The sequence below is a fragment of the Myotis yumanensis genome, unplaced genomic scaffold, assembly GCF_028538775.1.
Source record: "Myotis yumanensis isolate MYYU_CA2020_CCGP unplaced genomic scaffold, mMyoYum1.0.hap1 SCAF_24, whole genome shotgun sequence".
NCBI classification, from domain to species: domain Eukaryota; kingdom Metazoa; phylum Chordata; class Mammalia; order Chiroptera; family Vespertilionidae; genus Myotis; species Myotis yumanensis.
The window spans coordinates 1,082,810-1,089,844 of record NW_027223775.1 but is presented as its reverse complement, the minus strand read 5'-3'; the positions used below and the strand labels follow the sequence as shown (position 1 = coordinate 1,089,844).

Below are 7,035 nucleotides of genomic sequence, written 5' to 3'. Positions count from 1 at the left end.
GGCTTGTGGCTGAGCAGAGCTCTGCTTGTGGGAGACTACTGACCACCAGGGGCAGCTCCTGCATTAAGTGTCTGTCCACTGGTGGACAGTGTGCGTCATATTGACCAGTCATTCCCAGTCGTTTTGCTGTTAGGGTCAATTTGCATATTACCCTTTTATTATATAGGCGGATAGAGGCCTGGTGCACAGGTGGGGGCCAGCTGGTTTGCCCTGAACTGTGTACTGATCAGGGTGGGGGTCCTGCTGGGGTGCCTGGCCAGCCTGGGTGAGGGGATGAGGGCTTTTTGCAGTCTGTCCAAGCCCTCCGGTGGGGACCCTCAACCCATGGGGGTGCCTGGCCCGCCTGGGTGAAGGGCTGAGGGCTATTTTCGGGCTGGCCACACCGTCTTCAGGGTGGGGGGTCCCTACTGAGGTGCCTGGCCACCGTGAGTGAGGGGCTGATGAATGTTTGCAGGCTGGCCAAGCCCCACAGCGGGGACTCTCACCACATGGGTGTGTGGCCAGCCTGGGTGAGGGGCTCAGGGCCATTTTCAGGCTGCTCACAGCCCCTTCAGGGTAGGACAGTTCTTCTGGGGTGCCTGGCCAGCCTGGGTGAGGGGCTGATGGCCATTTTCAGTCCTGCCAGGTCCCCGGGCAACCTATGCTCCCAGCCTCTCCTTTTTCTCTTTTTCTGTTTTTCTGGGATTTATTTATCTTCTATAATTGAAACTTTATAGCCTTGAGCAGAGCCCAGGTGTGGTTGGAAGCAGGTATCAGGATTTATTTATCTTCTATAATTGAAAATTTCTAGCCTTGAGTGGAGCCAAGCGCTTGCCAGGGCAGGTGGGAAGCTTGGCTTCCTCCATCGCCGGGAGCAACCCAAGCCTTCTGCTTGCTCCAGCTCCGTGGCCACCATCACCTTAGTTGGGTTCATTTTTATACTCACTCCTGATTGGCTTGTGGGCGTGGCTTGTAGGTGTGGCTTGAGCATAGCGAAGGGATGGTTAATTTGCATGTTTCTCTCTTATTATATAGGATTGGGTGTTGGATTCTATCAAATGCTTTTTCTGCATCAATTCATATGAATATCTCTCAATTTGCTTATGTGATGCATCACGTTTATTGATTTCTGGATGTATCATCCTACTTCCCCAGAATATATCCACTTTGTCATGGTGTATGCTCATTTCAATGTCATGTTGTATCTGATTTGCTAGAGTTTTTTTGAGGATTTTAACATCTATGTTCATCAGAGATCTATTGGCCTGCATTTTTCTTTCTTTGTATTGTCTTTATCTGGTTTTGAGATTTAGAGTAATGCTGGCTTCATAGAAAGTATTTGGAAATGCTCATTCCTTTGAATTTTATAGAATTGTCTGAGGAAGAAGGTCTTAGTTTTATTTTATTTTTTAAAAACTTGGTAAAAATCCCCTGTGAATCCATCTGGCCCAGGCTCCTGTCTGCTGCAAGGTCGTTGTTTTTTTTGTTGTTGTTTCTTGTTTTTTGACACTTCAATTTCCTTAGTAGGTATTGGCATAGTCAGATGTTTAATTCTTCCTGATTGAGTTTAGGAAGGTTGCATTTTTGTAGAAATATGTCCATTTTTTCAAAGTTGATCAGTTTGTTGGAGTAGAGTTGTTCATAGTATTTATTTACAATCCCTTTTATATCTGTGGGGTCTTTTGCTATTCTTCCTCTTTCATTTCTGATTGTTTTAATTTTGGTCCTCTTTCTTTGCTTCTTGGTGCACCGACCTAGAGGTTCATCAATCTGGTTTATCCTTTCAAAGAACCAGTTCATGGTCTTATTGATCTTTTGCAGTTTTTTTGGTCTCTATGTCATTTATTTGTGCTATGGTCTTCATTTTCTTTCCTGCTGCTCAGTTTGGGCTTTTCTTGTTGCTCTCTAACACTTTAAGTTGTAGAGTTAGATAATTGGTTAACTGTTTTTCTTGTTCTTTGAGTTAGGCTTGTAATGCTATGAAGTTCCCTCTAAGTCTGTTTTCAGCGTGCCCCATACATTCTGGATTTTTATGTTTTCATTGTCGTTTGTTTCCAGGATGATTTTGATTTCTTCTTTGACCTCTTTGGCGACCCAGTCATCTATCTTTATACACAACATCCCTGCTACTGTAATGGCAGAATGACCAGAATGAATGGTGGCTAAGACTTGCATTGCAGCAGCCAACCAGGCTTATCCAGGCCCTGATAGGCCATAGCCTTGGCCAGCCTGACCCCCCATCTGTCCCCAATAACCATTTCATGGCGGGACTGAAAAGAAAACCACCTATGGCTCCTCCCCCTGGTAAACACCACCCCTATGTTCCCCTAACACACAGATTGGAGGCGTGGCCTTCTGGCTAAATGCCAGTGGCCACTGAACCCTGCTAGCCTGGCCCTGATGGGCCCCCATCTGGGGAGGCCGAACGGACTGCTTCCATGCAGGAATCCATACACCGGGCCTCTAGTTATTTAATAACAGACTATTTAGCCTCCAAGTATTTGAATTTTGTTACATTTTATTGTAGTTTATTTCTAATACTAGAGGCCCAGTGCATGAACTTTGTACACTCGGAAGAGTCCCTCACCCAGTCCTGTACCCTCTTGCAGTCCCGGAGCCTTCAGGGGATGTCCGACTGATGGCTTCGGCCTAATCCTGGTTTCCGAACATTACTAGCGCTGCTGTGGAGGTGGGAGTGATTCCTGCCACTGCTGCTCCACTTCCCAATACCTGCCGAGCTTAAGCACAAGCAGAGGGCCCACAGAACAAAAATCACAGCCACCTGCATGTGGTGCTGAGAGGAGGCCACTGGGCCCAAGCCTCCAAGACATCCCAGGGCATGGTGTGTTCTCAGTCCCAGCGGGGCTGTAGCTCTGAATCTCTCGGCAGGGTGTGCTTCTAGTTGGTTAAGGTCTGTTCCTGCTGCTACATACGTTGACCCTCAGTCTGGGGCAGGGAAGGACCTGGCACAGTGAATATGAAAGATGACCATCATTCCTTTGGGAGGGATGAGCAAGGAGCAGAGGAACAGGAGAAGAGTAGGGGAAAGCTGGGGGCCTCTATGTTATTGCAGAAGCAGATCTTCCTTTGATAAGGGCAACAACACCACTCTGAAAACTAACACTGGGGCTTGGTACCATAAGGACCCACTCAGGCTAGAAGCAGGGTCAGCGGCCTCTTTCGAGCCCCCTACCAGCTCTAAACCTGTGCTATGGCCCTGCAGCCTCTCAATCTCTTTTCCCTTCAGACATTGGTGCACTGGGATTTTCAGTCACTTTTAGGTGGCTGGAGAAGTTTTTCAATGTTGGTTTTATTATATGTACGTGGCATGATGTATCTGTGTGTTTTGTTGTTGTTAATCCACAGTAGAGGACTTTTTTCTATTGTTGTCCTATTTCAACAGAAAGCATGGAAGTGGAGGTGGGAGTGAGAAAGATAGAGAGATAGAGAGATAGGGATAGAGATAGAGAGAAACATCTATTGGTTAACTAGAACCCAGGGACAAGCCCTTGACCTGGAATCAAATCTGGGATCCTGCCATGCCAAGGCTGATGCTCCACCCACTTAGGCACAGTGGCCAGGGCAGGTATATTAACATTTTTTAATCAGAAGGAGCATTTGACAGCGAGAAACATAGAAATAATACTAAGGTCTGAATTTCAGCCCATTTCCAGAGAATGTGCCTTCATATTCATTCATCATTAATTACTTAAGTTAAAATATTATTCTTCAGTTGTATTTTAAATAAATACTTCAGCATCACTGACACCTTTTCAGCACAGGCTGAAAAGTGCAAGACAGTGCAAGACAGTGCAAGACACTGGGGCGGGGGTTGCAGAGGCCTGGGGGAGGTCGCTAGGGAAAAAGAATAAAAAGAGAGACATATGTACTACTATTTCTAATACCATAAACAATAAAATTAAAAACAAACAAACTTCAGAATAAAGTTTTCCACAAAATGGGAATTCTTGTCTTATTTTACTACAAACACATAAAAGCAATGTGTTTGGATTGTGAGTTGAAGTCTTGCCCCTAAATTTCCCAATGTGCCTTTGACCATAAGTGCATAAATTCTTTGAAGTGAACTGCATACAAAATGAAGCAGTGTGGGATGAAAAGGAACAATTCGAAGGAGTAGCAGCTGCTTGTGTAGCCCGCCCCCATCCAAGGAACAGCAGCCTCCTGATCACCACACCCTCTGTCTGAGGAACAGCAGCTGTGTGTGAAGCCTCCCCCCACCAGCCAGAGGAGCCACCACAACTGTGAACAGCACCCACCAGAGGAGCTGCTACCAACTGAGGAGCAACTTCTACCACAATCGCCTGAGGAGCAACCTCAGCCCAAGGAGTCACTGCCACCCACGGAGCAGCCCCTGAATGACTCAACATCTAGATATGGTAGTACGACCAAACATGGGTAGACAAAGAAACCCCCAAAGGAAAGAAAAAGAAGACTCGCCAGAAAAGCAGCTAACATGAGAGAAAAAGAATTCAGATTAAGGGTCCTGGAAGGCATAAACCGGATGGAGGAAAAAATCAACAACTTATGCAAGAAGCAAGAAGAAACTGATGAAAAAAATCAGTAAATTATGTAAGAACCAAGAAGAAATGAAGAGTGATATAGCTGCAATAAAAAACACCATTGAAAGTTTCAACATTAGACTAGGACCGAATTAGGGAATTAGAAGGCAGGGAAACAAAACACGCCCAAACTGAACAGCAATTGGAGAAAGAAAATTAAAAGACAGGAGGAGAGCCTAAGGGAGCTATGGCACAACATGAAACGAAACAACATACGAATAATAGGGATGCCAGAACAACAGAAAGATGAACAAGATTTAGAAAACCTATTGGAAGAAATAATATCAGTAAACTTCCCAGAGGTGGGGAAGAAAAAAATCACACAAGCACAGAGGGTCCCAAACAAGGTGAACTCGAAAAGACCCACGCCAAGACACATCATAATTACCGTGGCAAATGTTCAGGATAAAGAGAGAATCTTAAAGGCTGCAAGAGAGAGATGGAAAGTTACATTTAAGGGATCTCCCATTAGATTATCAAATGATTTCTCAAGAGAAACACATCAGGCCAGAAAAGAATAAACAGAAATTTACAAAGTGATGCAAAGCAAAGGACTGAATCCAAGAATACTCTATCCAGCAAGGCTATCATTCAAAGTTGAAGGGGAAATAAGAAGCTTCACAGACAAAAAAAGGCTAAGGGAGTTTATCACCACCAAGCCAGCAATGCAAGAAATGCTAAAGGGACTGGTGTAAAAAGAAGAAATAAAAAGCTCAGAAAGAAAACAGCCACAGAAAAAAAGAAATGGCTATTAAGAAGACCTTTCAATAAAAACTTTAAACGGAAACGGACTAAATGCTCCAACCAAAGACATCGAGTGGCAGAATTGATAAAAAAAAACATGACCCATACATTTGTGTCTACAAGAGACCCACCTCAGAAGAAGGGACTCACAGAGACTGAAAGTGGACGGATGGAAAAATGTCTTTCAGGCAAAGGAAAATGAAAAAAAAGCTGGGGTAGCAATACTTATATCGAACAAAATAGACCTCAAAGTGAAGGCCAGAACTAGAGATAAGGAAGGCCACTTCATAATACTAAAGGGATCATTAAAACAAAAAGATATAACCCTGATAAACATATATGTACCCAATGCAGGAGCATCCAAATATATATATATATATATATATATATATATATATATATATATATATATATATATATATATCTCCTGGAAGATATCAAAGGAGAAATGGACAACAATACAATCATAGTAGGGGAATTTAATACACCACTGACATCACCTGATAAATCCTCTAGACAAACAATCAGCAAAGAAACAACTATCCTAAATGACTCACTAGATCAGATGGACTGAATTGACATCTTCAGAACACTTCACCCCAAAGCCACAGAATATATAAAAAAATGGGCAAAGGACCTAAATAGAAACCTTTCAAAATAGGACATTTAGAAAGCCAAGAGACATATGAAAACATGCTCAAAGTCACTAATAATCCAAGATATGCAAATCAAAACAATAATGAGGTACCATCTCACAGCTGTCAGAATGGCTATCATCAACAAATCTACAAACGACAAGTGCTGGAGAGGATGTGGAGAAAAAGGAACACTCGTACATGGCTGGTGGGATTGCAGACTGGTGCAGCCACTATGGAAGACAGTATGGAGTTTCCTCAAAAAACTAAAAATGGAACTCCCATTTGACCCCGTGATCTCACTTCTAGGAATATATCTCAAGAAACCAGAAACAACAATTAGAAAGGATATATGCACCCCTATGTCCATAGCAGCACAATTCACCATAGCTAAGATCTGGAAACAGCCTAAGTGCCCATCAGTAGATGAATGGATTTGAAAACCTTGGTACATCTACACGATGGAATACTATGCTGCTGTAAAAAAGAAGGAACTCTTACCATTTGCAAGGGCAAGGATGGAACTGGAGAGCATTATGCTAAGTGAAATAAGCCAGTCAATGAAGGAAAAACACCACATGATCTCACTCACTGATGGATAATAAGACCATTATAAACTTAAAAAATAATAAGACTATTGGCTCATGAAAGAGTGCATTCATTCATTCTTTTAAAAACATAATGAGATCTTAATGTTTCTAAATAATACATATAGTTATTAAAAAAGAAAGAGAACTGTGCTAGCTTTGGCAGCACATATACTAAAACTGGAACAATACAGAGGAGACTAGCATGGCCTCTGTGCAAGGATGACATGCATATTCGTGAATCATTCCATATTTTTTATATGAAATGCTGAAAGGTATTCTTTAAGAAGAGGAAGAAGAAGGAAAGTTAAAGATAATAATTATGAGCAACAAATATGTACCTATCAACAAGTGAATCTAAAACTCAAGTGAATTGCCGAAACCGGATTTTGCTCAGTGGATAGAGCTTCGGCCTGCGGACTGAGGGGTCCCGGGTCCGATTCCGGTCAAGGGCATGTACCTGGGTTGCGGGCACATCCCCAGTGGGAGATGTGCAGGAGGCAGCTTACG

At 43.1% G+C, this 7,035-nt stretch overlaps 1 non-coding gene across 1 annotated transcript; it reads left to right on the top strand.

Annotated features, from left to right (window-relative positions):
- The first annotated feature begins 6,675 nt into the window (after positions 1-6,675).
- On the top strand, positions 6,676-6,782 carry LOC139000675 (U6 spliceosomal RNA). Its single transcript, XR_011469668.1, has one exon. It is a non-coding gene; the product is annotated as a U6 spliceosomal RNA (small nuclear RNA).
- The last annotated feature ends 253 nt before the right edge of the window (positions 6,783-7,035 follow it).